We start from the raw sequence: 25,685 nt of genomic DNA, 5'->3' as shown, positions 1-25,685 counted from the left end.
TCTCCTGCCCGATGGAAGAAGTTGGAAGAGTAAGTGGGTGGGAGGGGTCTTTGATTGTGTTGCCCGCTTTCCCCCGGCAGCGGGAGGTGTAGATGGAGTCAATGGATGGGAGGCAGGTTCGTGTGATGGACTGGACGGTGTTCACGACTCTCTGAAGTTTCCAGTTGCCATACCAGGCTGTGATGCAGCCGGATAGGATGCTTTCTATGGTGCATCTGTAAAAGATGGTAAGAGTAATGTGGACATGCCAAATGTCCTTATTTTCCTGAGGCAGTATAGGCGCTGTTGTGCTTTCATCATGGTAGCGTCGATGTGGGTGGACCAGGACAGATTTTTGGAGATGTGCACCCCTAGGAATTTGAAACTGCTGACCATCTCCACCTCGGCCCCGTTGATGCTGACAGGGGTGTGCACAGTACTTTGCTTCCTGAAGTCAATGACCAGCTCTTTAGTTTTTCTGGGATTGAGGAGATTGTTGTCGCTGCACCACTCCACTAGGTTCTCTGGGCAGAATTCTCCGCTCCCGCGAAAAATCGGGAAGGCCGTCGTGAACTCGGCCGAGTTTCACGACGGCCTTGGAGGCCGCTCCTCTCACCTTATTTACCCCCACCCGGGGGGCTAAGAGCAGCGCTCCGTAACTCTCCGCCGCCGGGCCTTGATGTGTCAAGGCGGCGCGCCGAGAATGACGCGAGTGCGGCGCCTATGTGACGTCAGCTGCGCATGCGCAGGTTGGCCGGCTCCAACCCGCGCATGCGCGGCTGACGTCACGACGGTTGACGGCTCAAACCCTCATTGCGCGGTTGCCGTCTTTCCCTCCTCTGCCCCGCAAGATGTGGCGGCTTGATCTTGCGGGGCGGCGGAGGGGAAAGAGTGCATCGATCACGGGCCAGTCCCCTCCCGAGCACGGCCGTGGTGCTCACTCCCCTCTCCGACCCCCACAAGCTTCAAACCAGCTTTAGGCGCCATGTTCACGACGGCAGCGACCAGGTGTGGTTGCCGCCATTGTGAACTCGTCGCAAACGGCAGGCCACTTGGCCCATCCGGGTCGGAGAATCGCCGGTCGCCGTGAAAAACGGCGAGCGGCGATTCTTCCGAGCGGGGGGTGGGAGAATCGTGAGGGGCGCCAGGGGGGGCATATCGTGAGTCGCCCGGCCCTCCCGCGATTCTCTCTCCTGGCGTGGGGAGCGGAGAATCGCCCCCTCTATCTCCCTCCTGTATTCTGACTCGTCGTTATTCGAGATTTGGCCCTCTATGGTTGTATTATCAGCAAACTTGTAGATAGAGCTGGAACCAAATTTTGCAACGCAGTCGCGTGTGTACAGGGAGTAGAGTAGGGGGCTAAGTACGCAGCCTTGCGGGGCCCCGGTATTGAGGACTATTGTGGAGGAGGTGTGATTGTTCATTCTTACTGATTGTGGTCTGTTGGTCAAAAAATCGAGGATCCAGTTGCAGAGTGGGGAGCCAAGTCCTAGGTTTTGGAGCTTTGATAGGAGCTTGGCTGGGATTATGGTGTTGTAGACAGAGCTGTAGTCAATAAATAGGAGTCTGAAGTAGGAGTGCTTGTTGTCGAGATGCTCCAGGGATGAGTGTAGGGCCAGGGAAATGGCGTCTGCTGTGGACCGGTTGCGACGGTATGCGACTTGCAGTGGATCTTGTATAGGAAAAATAGATAATCATCCTTAGATTAAACTGAAACAAACACGTGTGTGTTTGTCAAAACATTTGAGTATCGCAGTGGAGAAATTAAATACTCTCAGAGGATTGCATAGCTTTCTTACAGGTACTGCCAAGAGAAAGAAGATGCAGGAACCCACATACTGTTAATGTAACAACTGAGATAAACTAAACTGAACTCCAGGAATTCTTATTATTCAGATGGTAACAGTGAAGTACACACTCTATGAAACATTTAGCTATCCTCCACTGTACGGAATATACTTCTCTTATCATAATAGGCAAACAATTGCAGAAGGCACGGCGGCGCAGTGGCTAGCACTGCTGCCTCATGGCACCGAGGACCCAGGTTCGAACCCGGCCCCGGGTGACTGTCCGTGTGGAGTTTGCCAATTCTCCCCATGGGTCTCACCACCACAACCCAAAGATATGCAGGCTAGGTAGATTGGCCACACTAAATTGCCCCTAAATTGGAGAAAAAAAGAACTGGGTACTTTAAATTTATTTTGTAAAAATAGACAAATAATTGCGACAATTTTGTGATAGAAAGTCCCGGCAGACTCTGCTTAATGGCTTCAAATGGGTGGTCAAGGACAGTGAATGAGTTTTCGAACAATATCTCTTCCCAAACTCTCATGCTGCTCAGTGCACCATACCCACCCATCACTCACCCTCGTTCAGGACTCAGGCTTACCATACAGAAATCCCACCTCACACATCTTCCACTATAAGACCATAAGACATAGGAGTAGAATTAGGCCACTCGGCCCATCGAACCTGCACGCCATTCCATCATGGCTGATATTTTTCTCATCCCCATTCTCCTGCCTTCTCCCCATAATCCCTGATCCCCTTATTAATCAAGAACCTATCTATCTCTGTCTTCAAGACACTCAGTGATTTGGCCTCCACAGCCTTCTGCGGCAAAGAGTTTGACAGATTGACCACCCTCCGGCTGAAGAAATTCCTCCTCATCTCTGTTTTAAAGGATCGACCCTTTAGTCTGAGATTGTGTCCGTTGCTTCTAGTTTTTCCGACAAGTGGAAACACCCTCTCCACGTCCACTCTATCCAGGTCTCGCAGTATCCTGTAAGTTTCAATAAGATCCCCCCTCATCCTTCTAAACTCCAACGAGTACAGACCCAGAGTCCTCAACCGTTCCTAATATGACAAGCTCTTCATTCCAGGGATCATTCTTGTGAACCTCCTCTGGACCCTTTCCAAGGCCAGCACATCCTTCATTAGGCCAAAAACTGCTCACAATACTCCAAATGAGGTCTGACCAGTGCCTTATATAGTCTCAGAAGTGCACCCCATGTCTTGTATTCTAGCTCTCTCAACATGAATGCTAACATTGCATTTGCCTTCCTAACTGCCGACTGAACCTGCACATTAACCTGAGGAGAATCGTGAACAAGGACTCCAAATCCCTTTGTGCTTCTGATTTCCTAAGCAGCTTCCCATGAAGAAAATAGTCTATGTCTCCATTTCTCCTTCCAAAGTGCACAACCTCACACTTTTCCAAATTGTATTCCATCTGCCACTGCTTTGCCCAGTCTCCTAGCCTGTCCAAGTCCTTCTGCAGCCCGCCTGCTTCCTCAATACTACCTGCCCCTCTACAGATCTTTATATCATCTGCAAACTTAGCAACACTGCCTTCAGTTCCTTCTTCCAGATCATAAATGTATATTGTGAAACGTCGTGGTCTCAGCACTGACCCCTGAGGTACACCACTAGTTACTGGCTGCCATCCTGAAAAAGACCCCTTTATCCCCACTCTCTGCCTCTGCCAGTCAGTCAATCCTCTATCCATGCCAGGATCTTACCCTTAACACCATGGGCTCTTTACTTCTTTCACAGTCTCCTATGCGGCACCTTGTCAAAGGCGTTCTGGAATTCTAAATAAATCATTTCCACTGGTTCTCCTTTGTCTAACTTCCTTGTTACTTCCTCAAAGAACTCTAACAGATTGTCAGACATGACCTCCCCTTGACGAAGCTGTGCTGACTCAGCCCTATTTTCTCATGCACTTCTAAGTACTTCGCGATCTCATCTTTAATAACAGACTCTAAAATCTTTACAATGGACGAAGTCAAGCTAACCGGCCTATGATTTCCTGTCTTCTGCCTCCCTTCCTTCTTAAACAGCGGTGTTACATTAGCCACTTTCCAGTCCTCTGGGCCCCTTCCTGACTCCTGTGATTCCTGAAAGATCATCACCAATGCCTCCACAATCTCCTGAGCAATCTCTTTTAGAACCCTGGGGTGTAGTCCATCTGGTCCAGGTAATTTATCCACCTTCAGACCTTTCAGTTTGCCCAGAACCTTCTCCTTTGTAATGTCACTGTACTCATCTCTGCCACCTGGTTCTCCAGGAGTTCTGGCATCCAACGGGTGTCTTCCACCGTGAAGACTGATACAAAGTACCGATTCAGTTCGTCTGCCATTTCTTTGTTTCCTATTATTACTTCTCCAGCCACATTTTCCAGTGGTCTAATGTCTATTTTTGCCTCTCTCTTATCTTTTATATATTGAAAAAAACTCTTCCTATCTTCCTTTATATTACTAGCTAGCTTGCACTCATATTTCATCTTCTCCCCACCTTATTGCTTTTTTAGTTGTCCTCTGCTAGCTTTTAAAAACTTTCCAATCCTCTGGCTTCCCACTAATTCTCGCCACTTTGTATGCTTTTTCTTTAGCTTTTATGCTGTCCTTGACTTCCCTCGTCAGCCATGGATGCCTTGTCCTCCCCTTAGCATGTTTCCTCCTCCTTGGGATGAATTTCAGTTGTGCCTCCTGAATAACCCCCAAAAACCCCCGCCATTGCTGTTTCACTGTCTTCCCTGCTAGGCTCTGTTTCCAATCAACTCTGGCCAGCTCCGCCCTCATGTCTTTGTAATTATCCTTATTTAATTGTAATACATTTACATCTAATTCCAGCTTCTCATCTCAAACTGCAGGGTAAATTCTATCATATTGTGGTCACTGCTCCTTAAGGGTTCCTTCACCTTAAGCTCCCTAATCAAGTCTGTCTCATTACACATCACCAAACCCAGAATTGCCTGTTCCCCAGTCACAATTTGCTCCAAAACAAATCTTAGACATTCCACAAATTCCTTTTCTTGGGATTGACTACCAACCTGATTTTCCCAGTCCATCTGCATTTTGAAGTCCCCCATGATTATTGTGATATTGCCTTTTTTACATGCCTTTTCTATCTCCTGATTTATTTTCTGCCCCACATCCTGACTACTCCTCGGGGGCCTGTACATACCTCAGTGTCTTTTTACCTTTGCGATTCCTCAATTCTACACACAGAGATTCTATGCCTTCTGATCCTATATCGCTCCTTGGTATTGATTTAACTTCATTCCTTATTAACAATGCAACCCCGCCCCCCTTTTCCCATCTGCCGGTCCTTTCCATAGGACACATAGCCTTGGATATTTAGATCCCAGCCCTGATCTTGCAGCCACGTCTCTGTGATGCCCACAACATCGTACCGGCCAATTTCAATGTGCGCAATAAGCTCATTTACCTTGTTCCGTATACTGCACGCATTTAGGTACAACACCCTTAATCCTGCATTGGCCACCTCCCTTTTCCCACTTGTCACCTTTTTTGCTCTGCCTGAGGGTGATATTGTCCTTTTATTTTGGTTCTCTATTTCTCCTTCAGTTATTACACCTTCTAAGCTCACATTCTGGTTATCACCCCCCCTGCCATACTAGTTTAAATCCTCCCGAGTGAATCTCGCAAACCACCCAGCCAGGATATCGGTGACTCTGCAGTTTAGATGTAACCCTTCCTTCATCGACAGGTCCCACCTGGAAGAGATCCCAATTGTCCAAAGGTCTGAAACCCTCCCTCCTACACCACCAGTTTAACCACGTGTTTAGCTGCTCTATCCTCCTATTCCTAACCTCACTGGCACGTGTCACAGGGAGTAATCTTGAGATTACAATCCCAGAGATCCTGCTTCTTAGTTTACTGCCTAACTCCCTGAACTCCTTCTGCAGGACCTCATCATTATCCATGCCTATGTCGTTAGTACCTATATGTACTACAATCTATTGCTGTTTCCCCTTCCTCTTCAGGATGTCCTTTGTACATTCAGAGACATCCTTGACCCTGGCACCAAGGAGGCAACATACCATCCTGGAATTTCTTTCACTGCCACAGAAGCGCCTATCTGTGACCCTTACTGTAGAGTCCCCTCTAACTATTGTTCTCCTGCTCTTTGCCCTCCTCTGCTGAGCAACAGAACCAGTTGTGGTGCCACTGTTCTGGCTGCTGTTGTTTTCCACTGACAGGCTATCCTCACAACATTATCCAAATTGGTATACCTGTTAGAGAGGGGCACAGCCACAGGGGATTCCTGCGCTGACTGCCTGACCATTCTAGCGGTCACCCATCTGTCTACCTGCACCTTGGTGTGACCACATCTCTATAACTCCTATGTATGACGCTTTCTGTCCCCTGCATGCTCCTAAGTGCATCCATCTGCTGCTCCAACTGAACCACGCGGTCAGTGAGGAGCTGCCATTGGTTACACTTGCTGCAGACGCAGTAGACTGGAAAGCTGGAAGCGGCACGGATCTGCCACATTTCACAGTTAGACCACTGCACCCTGCTGCATTAAATTTAAAAAAAATAAATTTAGAGTACCCAATTATTTTTTCCAATTAAGGAGCAATTTAGCGAAGCCAATCCACCTATCCTACACATCTTTGGGTTGTGGGGGTGAAACCACACAGACACGGGGAGAATGCAAACTCCACACGGACAGTGACCCAGGGCTGGGATTCAAACCCAGTTCCTCAGCACCGTAGGCAGCAATGCTAACCACTGTGCCACCTGCTGCCCCCGCTGAATGACATTTGAGCACCAGTTAATTAATTTAAAATAAATACTTGAAATATTGTTAGATTGAGTTACAATTAACTATATGGCCCTGGCGCTAGATTTATACTGTAAAATTAAATGTGAAATACTAATCTCTGCCCTCAGGTTTAGTTACTGCTCTACCTAGTTAATTAATAAGGTTTAATTAGTCTTTTTCAATGTTATTTTTCTCAAATTGAACAGATTTCCTGCCAGCCAATTAATTCACAACTTTACTGTGATTTCACTGCAGTTTGCCCCCCCCCCCTCCCCCCACAAATGATTTGTCAGTCTCACACCTATTTCTCACTGTCTTCACAAAGCTCCTGCTATTCAGTTACGACAGGAACATGAACCAAATGCATTAAAACACAATCAATGGCATTCTCCCCTCTCTCGGCAGAAAAAGGTTGCCCACAACAAAAAGTATCAAAATAGAACGAGTAGAGACAGCTTTTAATCTCTCAGCCCGTCAGCAGGAATGGTGCTATGATCCATAGGTTCATCTGCCATGGAGCATTTGGAATTGCTGACAGCACTTTGGATGATGATATGTCGTTGCCTGATGCCCTTTCTCAACTCACACCGCATCACATCTGTCATTTTGTTCAAGATGGTCTGACCATGGAGCTCCTGCTTTCCACACCAACTCCTCTCCCTCTTCCTTGTTATTTCTATACCTCAGCTGATCAACATTCAAGACTTGCAGAGCTACATTCCCTACCCCATCAGAAATTCCACTATCCTGGCAAACATAGAAATTAGCGGCAGAAGTAGGCAATTCAGCCCTTAGAGCCTGCTCCACCATTTAATCAGATCATCTCTTCCTGGTCTCAGATCCACCACCCCACCTGTTCCCCAAATACCTTTAACCCATGTTTTAAAATAAGAAATATATCTACCTCCATCTTGAAACTATTTAATGATTCAGACTCCACCGCACTATGGGGCAGTGAGTTCCATAAATTCATCACACTCTGCGAGAATTAGTTCGTCCTTATTTCAGATTTAAATCTACAATCTCTCAACCTCCCGTTCCAGATTGCCCCATAAGGGGGGACTTTTGGTCAGCATTTACTTTATCAATCCCTCTTAGTATTTTGTATACCTCAATCAGATTCCTTCTGAACTCCAGCGAGTATAAGCCCAAACTGTTCAATCTCCCCTTATACATCAACCCTTTTGTCCCCAGAATCAATCTGGTGAGCCTCCTCTGATCTGTCTTCAATGTCACCATATCCTTCCTTAAACAAGGAGACTAAAACTGGACACAATACTCCAGATGTGGTCTCACCAACACCTTATACAATTGCAACAACAGTTCTCTACTTTTGTACTCCAGTCCTTTTGCAATAAATGCTAAAATTCCATTTGCTCAGCCTTTAACACCATCATTCCTATGAAACTCATCTCCAAACTCCGTGGCCTTGGCCTCCGCTCCTCCCTCTGTGACAGGATCCTGAACTTTCTAACCCACAGACCACAATCAGTAAAGATAGGTAACAACACCTCCTCCACATTCCGGCGCCTGTTCGGGGAGGCTGGTATGGGAACTGAACCGTGCTGCTGACCTGCCTGGGTCTGCTTTCAAAGCCAGCAATTTAGCCCAGCGCTAAACCAGCCCCTCCACGATCATCCTCAACATCAGTGCCCCACAAGGCTGTGTCCTCAGCCCCCTACTATACTCCTTATACACCTATGACTGCGTGGCCGCATTCCCCTCCAACTTGATTTTCGCATTTGCTGATGACACCACCATAGTGGGTCGGATTTCAAACACTGACGAGACAGAGTATAGGAATGAGATAGAGAATCTGGTGAACTGGTGCGACAACAATAATCTCTCCTTCAATGTCAACAAAACGAAGGAGATTATCATTGACTTCAGGAAGTGTAGTGGAGAACATGCCCCTGACTACATCAATGGGAACGAAGTAGAAAGGGTTGAGAGCTTCAGGTTTTAAAGTGTACAGATCACCAATAGCCTGTCTTGGTCCCCCCATGCCGACACTGTAGTTAAGAAAGTCCACCAACGACTCTACTTTCTCAGAAGACTGAGGAAATTTGGCATGTCAGCAACGACCCTCACCAACTTCTACAGATGCACCATAGAAAGCATTCTTTCTGGTTTCATCACAGCTTGGTATGGAGCCTGCTCTACCCAAGACGGCAGGAAACTACAAAAGGTCGTAAATGTAGCCCAGTCCATCACGCAAACCAACCTCCCATCCATTGACTCTATAATTCCCGCTGCCTCAGAAAGGCAGCCAGCATAATTAAGGACCCCACGCACTCCGGACATACTCTCTTCCACCTTCTTCCATCAGAAAGAGATACCAAAGTTTGAGGTCACGCACCAACCGACTCAAGAACAGCTTCTTCCCTACTGCCATCAGACTTTTGAATAGACCTACCTCGTATTAAGTTGATCTTCTCTCTACACCTTGCTATAAAAAGTAGGACAAATCAAACCTGACCAATTACCACCCCATCAGTTTACTCTCTGTCGCCGAGGTGGTGGTTTAGTGGTAATGTCACGAGATTAGTAATTCAGAGGCCCAAGCGAATGTTCTGGGAACATGGGTTTAAATCCCACCATGACAGCTGGTGGGATTTAAATTCAATTGATAAATATGAAATATAAAAGTTTGCCTCAGTAATGATACTCATGAAACTGTAATTGAGTTTTCCACTAATGCTCTTTGGGGAAGGAAGTCTGTTGTGCTTAATCTGAAATGGCCTAACAAGGGCAGTTCAAGAGCAATTAGGGGTGGACAATAAATGCTGGTCTTGTCAATAACACCCACACAACTTGAAAGCATTTAAAAAATCAGAAATGACTGAAAACACTGGACAGAGCAGAGGCTATGGGCCAAAAAGCCATTCTGACTTGGAAATATATCATCATTCCTTCACAATTACTGGGCCAAAATCCTGAAACTCCCTATTGAACAGTTTCCAGCCGGAGAACCTGTCCGATTCATCAGTAAGTCCAATAAAACTGCAAAAGGCTTGCAGCCGTTCAAGAAAGCCGCCCATCACCACCTTCTCAAGAGCAATTAGGGATGTTGGCCCCACCAGCAGAGCTGACACAGGCAACTCGGAGGCAGTCGCTGACCCTATAACCTCTGGTGGCTGACTGTTTGGAGAGGCATTGGAAAAGGCATGGAGAAACGGAAAGCTGTCTGAGAAGAGGACCCAGAGAAAACTCAGGCCAGTGAATCCTGCATCTTCCCATCCCACTGCCTTCATTTGCAACAAATCTGGCAGAGACTGCCGTGACAGAGTGAGGCTCCTTGAACCACACCAGGCATCATCTAACACAGACTTGACCACTCAGGTACAAGCCATCACAAGACGGAAAGCTGGCAAGCATGCCCTTGAATTAACAAAAAAATTATCACATCATAAAAGGACAGCTTCTTTTCTTTAGCTAAGTGTTATTTATGTTTCTTGAATTTATCACAGATTCATTTGGCTTACATTAAGAACGGGATTTTCCAGCCCTCCTACGGTGAGTTTTTTGGCATTGGAGTGGATCGCCATTGGCTGCTGTTGGGATTTTCCAGTCCTGACAGCATCTATGGCGTTTTGTGCGCTCACCCATCCCCCCACTTGGGAGGGGGGGGGGGGGTGTGTGTGTGTGTGTGTGTGTGTGTGGAGGTGGGGGGGTGGAGGGGGGGGGGGGGGGGGGGCGGCAGGGAGCATTGTCTTTGACAAGCTGGAAGATCCTCCCAGCAGGAAGTGCTGGAAAATCCGGCCCCAAGTTTCTTTGGGAAGAGAAAAGAACAAGAAAAGCAGAAAGTATGCAATTAAAACCATAAAATAGCGCAAAATAAATTAAGCACCAGTAAATGTTATTAAAGTTATCGTTATCTTTCCACAATAGCGGCAACTGAAGGGCCTTGCCCTGGATGTTGGACATTGTGATGTCAGGAGCAAACTATTTTTCACTACAATGTACATCCTCAGATTTGACATAAAGTAAGAAGAGGAAGTAAATTTGCCCATTACCTAGTATGATGTTATGAAGCAAATGCTTATGATGCGATACAAAAATTAAAAATGACTGGGCAGGAATGAGTGGGCACTTTGAACTGGCCGACTTCACTCTCTTTTAGGTCTCTCAGAATGCCAGCTCTTTCTGTTTTGTCTCAATAGTTTTGCACACAAAATATTTTCATAGACATCACGTCAGTGATTTGGCCAATTGACAACTGCACATTCAAGTTGTGATCGTGTCAAGGGTGTACCACAATGGTCACATCAACTAACATCTACTTTGTGCCCTGAAAGTGCCGAGAGAGTTGTTAGTATTCATCCAGGAACTTCTTAATGGGTTTTAAAAATAATTACATGTTCCCACCTGGAATTTCTGTTGGCGATCGCCCACCGTGATTTTGGCAGAAACCCAATAAAGTGAGATAAAACAGATGATGACAAGATATCAGGAGAAGCTATATAGTCATTAATTCAAGCCCTCTCTCAGGTGTCTCAACATCCCTATGGTGCCATGGCATGGCTACAATTACACATTGTTAAGTTTCAAGAGCTCCAGAAGATAGCAGTATTGCATGGGGTAAGCATGAACTATTGCACGGCAAGTCTGTGAAACATTCTAGATTGTGTTACTCAGGATTCAAAACTTGCACATGATCCATGTAGTGATACAACCACTTCAGTTTTCCATTATTTAAATCTAGCTAGTACCATGGCATTTTTCTCTCAATTAAGATAAAAATATATATTTGCTCCCGTTATGGCGGTGACCATAGCAAGACTGCATATTTTCTCACTGCTGGTTGCCCATAGAGAAGGCCCAGCATAACATTCTATGTGATACTGTAGTCTTTCTTATGTCTAGCTGCTGTTAAGGAATTCCAAATTTTTAACACAGCAACATGTCCAAGTCAGGACCGTTTTTAACTTGAAGGGGAATGAACAGGAATGGTGTTCACATATTGCTACTGTTTTTGTGCCTCTTGGTAGTAAAGGGGCTTGGGTTGTTGAAATTAATCTGGTGATTTGCTGCAGCAGATCCTGTAGTACATTCTGAAGCCACTGTGTGCTGTTGTTGATCAGGGTAGATCATGATTTCAGTGATAGAGGTGCTATTATGTTTTGTCCTTGGCTTAAGTGTTGGAGCTACATTTACCCCCAAGGGAAATTTTTGTGCACTTGACTTAATATATTGTCACAATCTTTAAATTTGAAGAACAAATTTGGGCTGCCAGAAAGAGGATGAAAATACGAAGAGCTAAAATGACAAGGCAATGAGGTGGGCATATCAAGGCTACACTTGAAAGAAGTTAATCATATTAACAAGTAATCAAACAGAATTCATTTCCTAATATTAAATTCCACTCAAATATTCTGGCATTGTTCATAAGAATTCACTCACCTATTGTGGTTTTTAAGTTCTTATAGGATAATAGGCATAATAATTTATCATGTAAATTGACATATAATAGAGAGACAGCCACACTATTCTTGGAGAACCTAACAATATTAAGATACGGGCTGATCTCCACTTTGATTAACTCCAGAATTCAATCATGAAGATATATTCTGGAAACAAATACTGCTGTTTAAGCCCTGCCTGAGGTAAGAACAGAGGTGGGTGGTTACTAAAAATAGCATCACTGGCTAGAATGACTGTTTGATGTCGATATTACTATCCACCGGTGAGTCTCATCAACGTGGGGCAAGCTCTCCTTGAGATTCACAAATAGTCACAGAATCACAGAATAGTTACTGCATAGAAGGAGATCATTCGGCCCATCATGCCTAAACAAGTTCTCGGAATTCTGACTTAGTGCCATTCCCTTGCCTTTTCCCTGGGCCTGTGCACATTGTTTGTATTCAAATAATCATCTAATTTCCTCTTGGTCCTGTATTGAACCCGCCTTCACCACACTTCCAGGCAATGCATTCCAGGCCTTAACCACTCGCTGTGCAAAAAGGTTTTCTTCTGCAAATCACTTTACATTTGTCCCATCATGTTCCTTTGCTCCCTGTCTATTCTGTCCAGCCCTCTCCTGATTTTGAGCACCTCTATCAAATCTCCTCATATGCCTCTCCTCTCCAAGGAGAACAGTCTCAACATTTCCAATCTATCTTCATACCTGAAGTTTCTCATCCCTGAAGCCATTCTTGTAAACCTCTTCCACACTCGCTCCAATATGCTCTCATCCTTCCTATAGTGTGGCATTATCAACTGTACACAATACTCCAGCTGAGGTCTAACCAGTCTTTTGTGTAAGTTCAGCAAAACCTCTTGCTCTTGTTTTCTATGCCCCTATAAATATGGATCTCAATGGGAAGAGGATACCCAGGGAAAGACTAGAGCACATTAGGGACCAAGGGGAAAATCTGTTGGTGAAGCCAGAGGACATTAGTAGTGTGTTGAACGAATACTTCACATCTGTTTTCACCCAAAAGAATGAGGAGGTAGATATAATAATAATAATTTTTATTGTCACAAGTAGGTTTAAATTAACACTGCAATAAAGTTACTGTGAAATGCCCCTAGTTGCCACATTCTGGTGCCTAGTCGGATACACAGAGGGAGAATTCAGAATGTCCAAATTACCTAACATCACATCTTTCGGGACTTGTGGGAAGAAACCGGAGCATTCGGAGGAAAATCACACAGACACGGGGAGAACGTGCAGACTCGGCACCAGACAGCCAGGAATCAAATCTGGGACCGTGGCGCTGTGAAGCAACAGTGCTAACCACTGTACTACCGTGGCGCCTCAGTGGAACTCAGGGTGAGAGACTGTGAGGTTCTTGAGCAAATCGACATAGGGAATTCCAAGGTATTGGAGGTGTTGGTAGGCTTAAAAGTGGACAAATTTCCAGGTCCAGATGACTTGTGTCCCAGGATGCTGTGGGAGGCAAGGGAGGAGATTGCAGGAACTCTGACACAAATGTTTAATTCCTCTCTGGCCAAGGGGGAGGTTCCAGAGGACTGGAGAACAGCTAGTGCGGTTCCACTATTTAAGAAAGGCTGTAGGGATAAGCCAGGGAACTACAGGCCAGTGATCGGGAAACTATTGGAGAAAATTCTGAATGAGAGAATCTATCTCCACTTGTAGGTGCAAAATTTGATCAGGAATAGTCAGCATGACTGTCAAGAGGAGGTCAAGTCTAACAAACGTGACTGAAATTTTTGTGCATGCAACCAGGTGTGTAGATGAGAGTAGTACAGTTGATGTAGTTTACATGGATTTCAGCAAAGCCTTTGACAAGGTCCCACAGGGGAGACTTATAAAGAAGGCACATTGGATACAGGGTACTTGATATGGTGGATTCAAAATTGGCTTAGCTGTAGGAGATAGAGGGTGGTGGTGCTTTAGTGAGTGGAAGCCAGTGCCCTGTTGCGTACTGCAGGGATCCGTGCTGGGTCCCCTATTATTTGCAATTTATGTAAACGACATGGATGATCGTGTGGGGGTAGGATCAGTAAGTTTGTGGATGACACAAAAATTGGCCGGGCGGTTAACAGTGAGGTTGAGTGTCTTGGGTTACAGGAAGATATAGACAGAGTCAAATTGGCAGAAAAGTGGCAGATGGAATTTAACCCTGAAAAGTGTGAGGTGATACATTTTGGAAGGAGTAATTTGACAAGGAAGTATTCAATGAATGGCCTGACAAAGGACGAGGAACAAAGGGACCTTGGCATGTTTGTACACAGACCTCTGAAGGCAGAAGGGTAGGTTAATAGGGTGGTGAAAAGGGCCACTTGCCTTTATTAATCGAGGCATAGATTACAAATTCAGGGAGGTCATGTTGGAGTGGTATAGAACTTTGGTGAGGCCACAGCTGGAGTACTGTGTGCAATTCTGGTCACCACATAATAGGAAGGATGCGATTGCACTGGAGGGGGTGCAATCACCTTCAGTGCACCAGGATGTTGCCTGGGATGGAACATTTAAATTATGAAGAGAGGTTGGATAGGCTTGGGTTGTTTTTGCTGGAGCAGAGAAGACTGAGGGGCGACCTGATCAAGGTGCACAAGATTATGAGGGAATTGGACAAGGTGGATAGGGAGTAGCCTTAGCTGAAGGATCAGTTATGAGTGGACACAAGTTTAATGTAAGGGACTGGAGGTTTAGGGGGCATATGAGGAAAAACGTTTTTACCCAGAGGGTGATGACGGTCTGGAACACACTGCCTGGGAGGGTGGTAGGGGCAAGTTGCCTCACATCCTTTAAAAAATACCTGGATGAGCACTTGGCACATCATAGATCATAGATCATAGAATTTACAGTGCAGAACATTCAAGGCTATGGGCCAAGTGCTGGCAAATGGGATTCGGTAGGCCGATCAGATGTCTTTCATGCATCAGCGCAGTCTCGATGGGCCGAAGGGTCTCTTCTGCACTGTATTATTCCACCATTACAAACCTTCCTCCAGCCTGAAAAATGGCCATTGACTGCTGCTAACTGCTTCCTATTATTCGGTATTGGCATTGTATTGAATGCCTTGTGAAAGTCCAGTTAAATTATTTAGTGTTCATTGATTGTTCCGAGAGAGCCAACTTGAGATTTTGGATCAGGGAAGCATTGTGAGAATTGTGGGAGACAGTAAGGGCCACCCCACAAAATCAGGTGGGTGCCATGGGAGACAGGACGGATGGAAAGGACACTCAGCTTTGGCACACAGGTGCTTTGGGTGTGCACATGTTAGGGGGAGAGTGTTGACCATGTGCTCAAGCATTACCCTCCTGGCATTGCAGGGGCATGAGAGGAGGGGGCAGGGCTTCCAGACACAATTGGGAAGCCACCTGATTGCAAGCAAGAGATCAGCTGGCAATAGGAGCATGACTCTCAGTTCTCACATCCAGTGGCAGTGAGGAGCAATATCCTTCACAGGAAGGGCAGATCACTGGGCATGAGGAGTGGTACAAGGGGCAGGAGGGCAGGTTAATAGGGTGGTTGCCAGGGAGGCCATATCGACAGCATGGCATTTACTGCCACAAATGGAGCTATCCGGTCATGTCAGAGAATCAGTGTGTCAGGGGACTTTCCAGCCAGATTATCTCAGAGGTGTGTGTCAATGTCACAGAATACCTCATGCCTTGCAGCACTATTTGCCGTGCCCTGTGAGAAGCTACCAAGACATTGTGTCCCTGAACTTCTGGTCTCTGGGTCTTTCCAAAGATCATCTGCAGACTTTGGAAGCAATTGCAATCGGCTGCACATCATGGCATCTGACAGGATAATGATGACCCCTTTACCAGAACTGGACTGTACACTTAGCGCCCAGGTGAGGAGGGTTTGAATGGCTTCCCTCTTTTCTCTCTCCCTGTTTGAGTGCAACAGGTTTTGTGGTTTGGAAAAGATATATTTGACAATTTAGTGAGTATTGTTAATGTGCTGTGATCGTAAAATAACCAATAGGACAGGTTTCCTTTGCTTTATTAAAGAAAGAGGTTAGCTTTATTATACTTAAACCGGTCCAAGCTAAATAAAATATACTGTCTGACTTATTTTCATTATCAATTCCCAGACCCATTTTTTATAGGGCGAGGGCGCACTTTGCAAACACTTGTATTTTTTCAATATCTATTGGATCTCTTACCTTTGTTTTTATGTTTTTATCCTTCTCTGGAAATCTAATTTTTTCTCCTTATTAATCATTTTATTAATCCTTGCTGCTTTTTATATTTTGTCCAATCATCTGACCCACCTTTGCGTAATTATCTGGGTTTTTTTTCAGTTGAATACTGTTATGGGCCAGGGTTTAGAGAACCCCAAAGTATATCATGGAGTTCACCTGACCCACAACTTTTAATAGATTGTGGTTATGGGGAGCACACGGCCCACTCTACAGGTGTGGTGCAGCAGAAATGGAAAAGTATTTTTTGAAGCAAAACAATATTTATTCTATCAACTCAAGTTAACCTTTTTAAAACAAACAGTGAACATCTTAGCAACCATTATTTTAAATACAATGCCCAAAGACTACAACACTAAGTAATCCGTAAGCTGTCCTTTGAACATCCAGAAGACTTTAAAAAAAAACCTTTAAACATAAGCACAACAGGTTAAAGTCATTACTGCGAGCAGTTATTAGTTTTAAATCACCAAAGGATCACTTTACATTCTTTAGATTACAGAGAGACTCTAACACACCTTCTGGCGGTGACTGCAGCTATCCAGCTCTAAAAAATTAACTAAAACATGCCCTGCAGCAAACAGCCTAAAACAAAAGTAAAAAGCTGACAGACAGCCCAGCTCCACCCACTCTCTGACATCACTGCAGTAATAAACACCCATTTCTTAAAGGTACTCTCACTACAGATATTTATATACATACCCATTTATAAACACACATTTCTTAAAGGTAGTCTCACATGACAATACTATCTTTTTTAGTTCACTGGGAATGGTGGGCTCTCCCCTTGGAATTTTTCTTCATCATTGGAATTTATCTATTCTGTACATTCCGAAGTATTCCCTTAAATTTTGGCTGCTGCATCTATATTGATTTATCCATTAACCTAATTTGTCAGTTCAATTTAGCTAGCTCCAGCGAGGCCCTCATCATCATTTGCTTCTCATAGGGCATTGCTTCATTCGTCATCTCACCCCCTGTCCCCATTCCACCCACCGCCGCCCACTCCTCCCACCGATCCACCTCGCCCTCCGCCCTCAACCGTTCCCCCACCCACCCATTCACCACCTGCCCCGCCCATGACCCTCCCCCACCCTACCAATCGCCCTGTTCCACCCTCCCAGGGTCTGTGTAACATCACTCCAGGGTGATGAGCATGTGTCGGCACGCTCAGTGGGTCAATATATAAGGCAGGAGGGTGATGATAACCCGCTGTGAGATGAACTCTAGTACTCCTCAATATATGCCACAGGTTTATTCCTGTCTCTCTGCTGAGTGCAGGCTCACACCCATCACCTGTACATGGTATGCCTTGGTGAGGGAGGGTGCAGATTCAGGACCATTGTGCCTGGGGGCTGGGGTTAGGGCCAGAGAAAGAGAAGGGCAACTGGGGAGGGAGCTGCAGGCCAGCCTGCACTGCGAATAAAGTGGCAGAAATTTCACATGTCTCGGGTGTAACGTGTTTCACTAGTGAACAATAGTAAACTTAACTGTTCCTAGCTACCGATGGTGCCCCTCCCCCCATGCCCTCTCAGTGATTCTGTATATGCTTCGCCCTCAGTGCTTGGCCACTCTGTCTAGGATGCACATTAGAGGCGGAGGCAGCTTGCTATTTACCATGCCCTGTGCATTTAATGCCCTTGGCGGGCGTCCACTGGAGGGCCTGTTGCTGGAGGGCCCTGGCTGGCTTGTTTGTGGCGCATACCTCAGTGTGTCACCCTGTTCTGCCCGCTGACCCCGGGAGGCGCCGTTATCAGGGGGGGATACTCAGGAGAGCTGGTGACTTCAATGTTCTTATCAGATGGCCTGATTTAGATTACAAGAACACTTGCAGCTAAAGCTATAAACAATTTATTAACATTAACTGTGGGCCAACAATATACAAAACAACAGATGAATAACAGTATGACCATGCAAAAGCAACCTCTCTCTACCAGCTCTCCAGGCAGTCTGAGGTCACCTGACTCTAACATTCACTTTTATACTAATGAAACTCCTAGTGGTCAGTCAGCGAATTACAACACAACCATGATATCATTACAGTGACTACCGTCATCTCCCTGTATGACAGCTTCGGGTTGGCCTCCAGTGCTCTCTTCTCCTGGTCGGTGCCCGTAGAGCCCTGGGGGTCAACTTGGGATGGAGGGGTGCCTCGACTGAGCTCCAGAGACCCCTGCGTCATCTGATTCTGCCAGCCTGGCGACTCCCCATTCTCTGTACCATCGTGTCGACACACACAGTGATGCCCCCCTCTGACCAGGCCACGCTCTGCATTGCCTCGCCAATGTCCACCTGCATCTGGGGCACATTTCTCATTAACTGGGACATTCTCTGTAGCGCTTCAGCAATGCCCATCTGAGGCAGGGCCATGTTCCACAGCGCCTCGGCAAGGTCCACCTGAGACTGGGAAATGGTCCTCAGGGAATGGGATGTGCACCGGAGCACGTCGGCATGGTCCACCTGAGACTGGGTCATGCTATACAGCACCTAGCAAGGCCCACCTAAGTCACGTCCCTCAGCGACCGGGACATGCAGTTGAGGCCCTCAGCCATGGCCGTTACTGACTGAGCAACAGCTTGGACACCACCAATCATGCTGCTGATGTTGTGCTCCAGGCTGTCCACTGCGGTTGCCACACTAGCACTGTTGGCTTTGGTGCAATGCATTGCCAGCACCATCTACCGTGCACGTAGCCTTTGGGAACCCTCCAATCGGCTATGGACTCGCTGGAGTGTCGCTGACATCCCCCTATGAATCTCACAGCCACATCCTAACATCTACATCAGCTTTGGAATAATCTAGTCCAGAGGCTTGATATCGGACTGATACCCAGCCTGGTCCTGGTGTCCAGCAGACCTCTGACTGCTGTCACCCCTGGATGTTCCTGCCTCCTGTGTGATGCTCACCAGATTGTGCCCCTGAAGCCTTTCCACTCCTTTAGCCACCGAGGCATGTACCTTTGCACTGGTGGAGGGTGGGGATGACAGCTGTGACGCCTCGATGTGGCATCCTCAGAGCTTTCCTCCGAGATGTTCTCTTCGATGGTGTGGTGGGGTGGGAGGACACCCCGACTGGGCTGGCACCATCGGATGGAGATTCTGCGGGAGAATAGACTTGTGGTCAGTGGGAGGGGAGGATCATTATTCTGGCATGAACAACATACGGGTGACAGGTCATCTGGGTGGGGGCTGGCGGATACTCACCTTTGTGCAGCAGGCCAATCTCAAAGCCAGTGACTGCTCTGGTCTCGTGCCCGTTACTCATAGGGAATGAGGACTCTGATGTCTAGAACCCTGCAGCCCGGTCTGGGCCATTTCCTGCCTGTTATGGGCTAACATCTCCTGCAGGGACAAAGAGAGGGCATTATGAGCCGCACGCTTAATGCATCGTGGGGCGGGTGGCGGAGGACAGGCGTGGGCACCGCTGCTGGTAATGGTGGCGACTGTGCTGGTGGGTGCTAGGGTTTGCTGGGGCACAGGCATCGTATTGTGGGAGGGGTGCGGTGCCAACCGCGGTGTCGTCGGGGGGGTGAAGCAGCGGAGGTGCCAGGGGGCCGATGCCAACTCATCCATGCGGCCCCATGGAGGTCGCTTAGCTTCTTTCAGCACTAGGCGGCGGCCCTCCTTGTGATGCTTCCCGCACTGACGGCACTCCCAGGCGGCACTGGCTGATCTGTGGCTGATCTTCCAACCCTTTCTGGGGAACAGGGTATCCCGCATGGACTTCAGTGCGCCCAACAGTCTAGGCAGGTTGGCATCTCTGAAATGTGGAGTGGGTCTGCGCGGTGGCCTGGTTGCGTGCTGTTTGGGGTTTCTCTGGGGATTGGTAAGTACTGCTCATTAGCCATACACAGTCCATGCAAATCAGCTGGCAGTACAATCATCCCGATGTGAAGCCCGTGCGGCATCATTACTGGCCTAATTGTCTTTCGATACAGGTAGTAGTCTTCCGGATCGGCCATCGGGAAGCTCCCGGCAATTTTCGCTTGCTACCACACTTAGAAACTTTTTGCGTCCCATGTTTAACCCATTTATTGGTGATCTTTGAAGAAATACATGTGTTGTGGATAAAGGGGAACGAGTGGGTACTGCAATCCCAGAAAGCATTTGATAAGATGCTGGGTCAAAGGTTATGGCAGAAAATAAAAGTTCAAGCTGTCGGCAGTAACATATTGTCAAGATTGGCTAGCTGACAGAAAGGAGAGAATTGGCATAGATGGGTCTTTTTCTGATTGGCAAGATGTAGTGAATGGTTTGCCACAGGGATTAGTGCTGGGGCCTCAACTTCTTATAGTTTATATAAATGACTTGGATGGAGTGACTGATGGTATGGTTGTTAAATTTGCTGAAGACAGAAAGATAGATAGGAAAGTAAGTTGTGAAGAGGACATAAGGAGACTACAGAGGGATACAGATAGATTAAGTGAGTGTTCCAAGATTTGCCAAATTAAGTATAATGTGGGAAAATGTAAAATTGTGCATTTTGGCAGGATGAAAAAGAAAGAAGCTTATTACCTAAATATGATAAATTGCAGAGCTCTGAGTTTCAGGGGGATCTGGGTATGCCTGAGCATGAATTGCAAAAGGTAAGCTTGTACAGCAATAGTGTATCAATGATGATAATCTCTGATCATTATCTTATATTACTCCCCACCCACATCCCCTATCCAGTACCCAACCCTACTTCTTTCTGTGTCTGCTCCTTATAAAAATAATCCTTTGATGCACCTACAACTGCACTTTCAAATCCCAGCTATCCAACCTTTGACTCTCTTCTACAATGACATTTCTGCAGCTCCTGATATGTTAAACTGCACTCTCGCCTCTGCCTCTGATGCTCAGTCCCCAATAAAACCATTATTCCCACTTACCTCAACCGGTTTCCATGTACGGCCCTCATTTCTACTCACTTCAGTTAAAGGGATGCAGATTTCAATGAATATTGTCATCCACTGCCAGTTCGGTCTGGACGACAGAAAGCACTGACGAATCCAGATCCTGCCTCTGAAAACTGATGAATATTCCAAATCTCTCAATCTTGTCTCCACTAAACAGCTGCCCAGCCAATTTTTCCTACTGCTCCTTGGCTTTGTCTTTCCCTATCCATACAGCCTCCTCCAGTCCTGCTTTGTGATCCCTGCACTCCTCCAATTTTGGCCTCTGTATCCCTGATTTTATTCACTCTCCCAGTGGCGACGTTTTTCAGCTGACTAGGCCCTATCTTCTGGAATTCTTTCCCTAAACCTCCTGGCCTCCTTACCTCTTCCTCCCTCCTCTTAAAACCTGCCACTTTGATCAAACTTTTAACCACCTTTCCTGAAAACTTCTGTAGCTGTGTCAAAAAACATCAAGGGCGGGATTCTCTGTCGGCAGGATCCTCCGCTTCGCCGGCAACGCATTCACACCCGTAGTTTTCCTGATGGCGTGGGGTGGCCACAATGGGAAACCCCCATTGGCCGGCTGCAGGGCCGGAGGATCCTGCTGCCGACAAGTGTGCACCAGAAAACGGATCTGGCGGGACGGAGAATTCTGCTCCCAAAATATTTTTTTCCATTGCTCTAGTTGAGAACTGTGGAATATTTAATGATGCTAAATGTGCTACATAAATCTAAGTTACCGTTCTTGCACTCTGATTTTGGGTCCATGGTTTAGCAATTCATTTGATTGTTGGCTGTTGCTCCAGTTTTGAGTGTCCCACACCTTAGCCTGAGACAAGCAATCTAGTAGCCAAGACATCCAGGTATTAACCCATTTAATCCATGCTGGTGCAGAACTCTCATGGAGTGACATGGTGATAGAGTGAGGTGGAATGGATTGAAAATTAGATCTTTTAAAACAGGAATTTGGAAAGAGTGCAGATTAGGTGCAGAGGTGGAAGAAGATGCCAAGTAGACTAATTAACATTATCAACAGGTTATCTAAACTAACTAAACCTATAAGAAGGGACAATTACCTGTTAGTGCAAGATGTCAAAGTTGAGCCCCAGGTGTTGACTTGAGCATCAAGGTCTGTGAGGATGTCACCAATTTATATTGCGGAAACTCAAAATCTCAGAACCTGAGAAGGCGATGGAGGTAATATGGGTGACAGAAGAGTTTCTGGAGTTTGAGAGAATTGTCACACCTATAAGAGAGAAGGAAAAGACTGTGGAGGAAGCTGAATATCTGGGCAGTGGGGAAAAATAGGGCGGAAATGTTAAAGTGGAAAGGTTCAGTACAACTTACGCTCTCAGATAGTTTTGGCTCTCTTGGGTAAACCAGGACTCTGGGGAGAACCATCACCTGGTTGTCACTTAACAAATAAAAAAATCATCCAGGCAAAAGGGCTCCTCCCAGAAACAGTCCTTAGATAACTCAACTGGCACTGCTTACTCAACTCACAGGCCAAATTCAAATATTACCCAAGTGGATTGAGAAAATCAATTTGAAGATAGTTCATGAGGTGCTGTATTGAGCACAGGTAGGCAGGAAAACATAAATTGAAAGAGGAGGAAAAGGAGGTCCCTTCCAAAGAGGCAGAAAGTAATGGCAGATCCACTTGTGAAGTGGGCAAATGAAGCATGTTTCAGTGAATTAGCATCTAGGGAATAGCCGGTGATCATGGTATTATCAGATTTGGTACAAATCTGATATACTGGCATTGGAGACAGTCCAGAGAAGGTTCACCAGGTTGATCTTGCGTATGGAAAGATTTTTTAATGAGAGTTTTAGTAGGTGGGGCCTGTACTCATTGTAGTTTAGAAGAATGAGAAGCGACACTGAGGTATGTAGGATACTCAGGGGTCTTGACAGGATAGATGCTGAGAGGTTGTTTCCCCTTGCGGGGGAGTTTAGAATCAGAGGGCATAATCTCAAAGTAGGGGGTTGCCTATTTAAGACACAGATGAGGAGGGATTTCTTCTCTTAGAGGGTAGTGAATCTGTGGAATTCTTTACTGCAGAGGGCCATAGAGGAAGGTTTGTTAAGTACGTTCAAGGCTGAAATTAACAGATTTTTAACCAGTAAGGGAATCAAGGCTGAAGGGGATAAGGCAGGAATGGATCTGAGAATTATCAGAACAGTCATGATCTTATTGAACAGTGAAGCAAACTCGGTGAGCCAAATGGCCTACTTCTGTTCCCCTGTCTTACGATCTTACGGTCTAAAAATGACAAGATACAATCAAATATGAAAATACTTAAGTAGCGGAGGACATATTTCAGTGAGCTGTAAAGAGATCCAGCCAGGGGGATTGGAATATAAAATTGGGAGGCAAAACAGTAATTGAGCAATGGGAGACCTTCAAAGAGGAGATGGTTTGGATGAAGATTAGACACAGATCCATGAGGGGGAAAGGAAGAATATCCAAAGCTAGAGCTTTGCTGACTGAAGACATAAGGATTAGAATTAAATATGAAAAGGATGCTAATGACAAATGTAAGATTCATGATAGAATAGAGAACCAAGCTAATTATAGTAAGTACAAAGGAAATTTCAAAAGGGAATAAGAGGGCCAAATAGAAATGCAAGAATAGGTTAGCAGGTAACATAAAAGGGAATCCAAAAGTCTGTTATAAACATATAAATAATAAAACGATAGTCAAAGGAAGAATAGGACAATTCGGGAGCAAAAAGCAGTTTTTCTTGTGGAAACGGGGGCATGCATGGCTGAGGTACTAATCAGTGCTTGACTATTATCTTTATTACAGAAGGGAATAAAGTAATAATAATTGAAAGTCCCTCGAAGTGAGGGACTTCATTAATTATGCACCCAGGGGTTTAGCTCCATATTCTGTGTCAGGGTGGGCATGATGCCGCATATCCTGCTATCAAATCTGGATGCCATATTTCAAAGGTGCCTAATTTTACCGTTGAATAAAGAAGATGGTCTTCCTGAGAAAGAAGATGGATCACCAGGGAGATTCTGAGGCTGCATGATGGACCTCCTCGATAATACTGAATCATGAAGATCCACCTGGAGATGCTCCCCCTACCCACAGCTGTGGTGTTCCGGATCCAGGGTTGCTGGTGGCCTAAATCCCAAACTCCGGACACAGCCACAGGCATTGTTCAGGTTAGTATCGGCTGTGGGTGGAAGATTGCAGTGAGGTCTCCACCTGCATCACATTAGCTCCGGAATATAGTTATTGCCTTGTGTGAACAGGGCTTCTGTCACTTTCTGGATGCATGGACGCAGAGAGAAGTGACAAATATTCAAATCATTTTTGCAAAGCTGAAACTACCTTGATCAAAAGATGTTCAATGCAATGGTAGGTTTCTTACATGGATTGGGAAAAAGGTCATCTTCTAATAGGGCCCCCTTGCCACTTCCTAGGCAAAATAGAGACATTAAATCCATTGCTGTCCAGATTAGGTTAAAAGTGTTCCAAAGAGTCACCAAATGTTGGAACACTAGTTAATGCCAGATAGATTCTCTCCACCTCCTTGTGCTGCCTCACACCTCTGACATCCAAATGTACTTTCTCCTCTAAATAAACTAGATACTATATGATTCTAAAATGTAACTTGCTATTACGATCTAGACCAGACCTCAACAGTGGCTAGGATACTGGACAGGAACCACAATATTTATTTTAATTTTGTAAGAATGTGAGGGAAGAGTAGCTCACTCCAGGAGTGATTTCCCGCGAAACAGGGAAATGGCAGATTAAAATAAAATAAATTACTAATTTTACTAGCAATATAAAAGTAAAATTGTTGTAAAGCCAATACCAAACTCAATATCTCCTTCTCGATGGTCAAATATTTATTTTGATGAATGTCTAGCTTCTGAGAAAAATAAAAAAAGGCCGTTCTATTCTTTTGTCACCTTCTTGGAACAGTACAGCATCAACGGCCACATCACTTGCATCATTTGCCACCTTAAATTTCTTGGCATACACTGGTGTGGTGTGTTATGGGTCAGGGTTTAGAGAATCCCAAAGTGTATCATGGAGTGCACCTGACCCACAACTTTTAATAAAATGTGGTATGGGGAGCACACGGCTCACTTTACAGGTATTGGATAGCAGAAAATGGACCAGTGGTTTTTAAAACAAAACAATGGTTATTCTATGAACTCAGTTAACCTTTCTAAAACAAACAGTGAACATCTTAGCAACCAGTAAATCAAATACACCCCCCAAAGAATACCACACTAAATCACCTGTATGCTGTCCTTTTATCATCCAAAAGACAACAAATCCTTCAAACAGGAGCACATTAGAATTATATTCAATGCTTGACCTTTTTACAATTCCGATTTCACCAAATGATTAAGAGATAGTCCTTCATGACAGAGTTCAACAGCAGTGCAGCTCACAGCCACACCCAAACTTTTTTCAAACTGAAACTAAAAAAAACCAGAAGTGAGCTCAGCTCCCCCCCCCCCCCCCCCCCCCCCCCCCGTGACATCACTTGAGTAATATGATCAGCTTCATTTCTTAAAGGTACATTTCTTAAACATCCAATTCCTAAAGGCACTCTCACATGACAGGTGGTTAGCACAGTTTTAGATTGTCGAACAC

The 25,685-nt window shown here is 45.7% G+C and overlaps 1 protein-coding gene across 2 annotated transcripts in view; it reads right to left on the bottom strand.

Moving 5' to 3' along the window:
* Positions 1–25,685, bottom strand: part of LOC119966284 (spermatogenesis-associated protein 48) — an 87,305-nt gene that overhangs the window by 13,442 nt on the left and 48,178 nt on the right. The window lies entirely within an intron of this gene.

The sequence above is a fragment of the Scyliorhinus canicula genome, chromosome 5 (genome assembly GCF_902713615.1).
Source record: "Scyliorhinus canicula chromosome 5, sScyCan1.1, whole genome shotgun sequence".
NCBI classification, from domain to species: Eukaryota; Metazoa; Chordata; class Chondrichthyes; order Carcharhiniformes; family Scyliorhinidae; genus Scyliorhinus; species Scyliorhinus canicula.
This window is presented reverse-complemented; position numbering and strand designations above follow the sequence as displayed.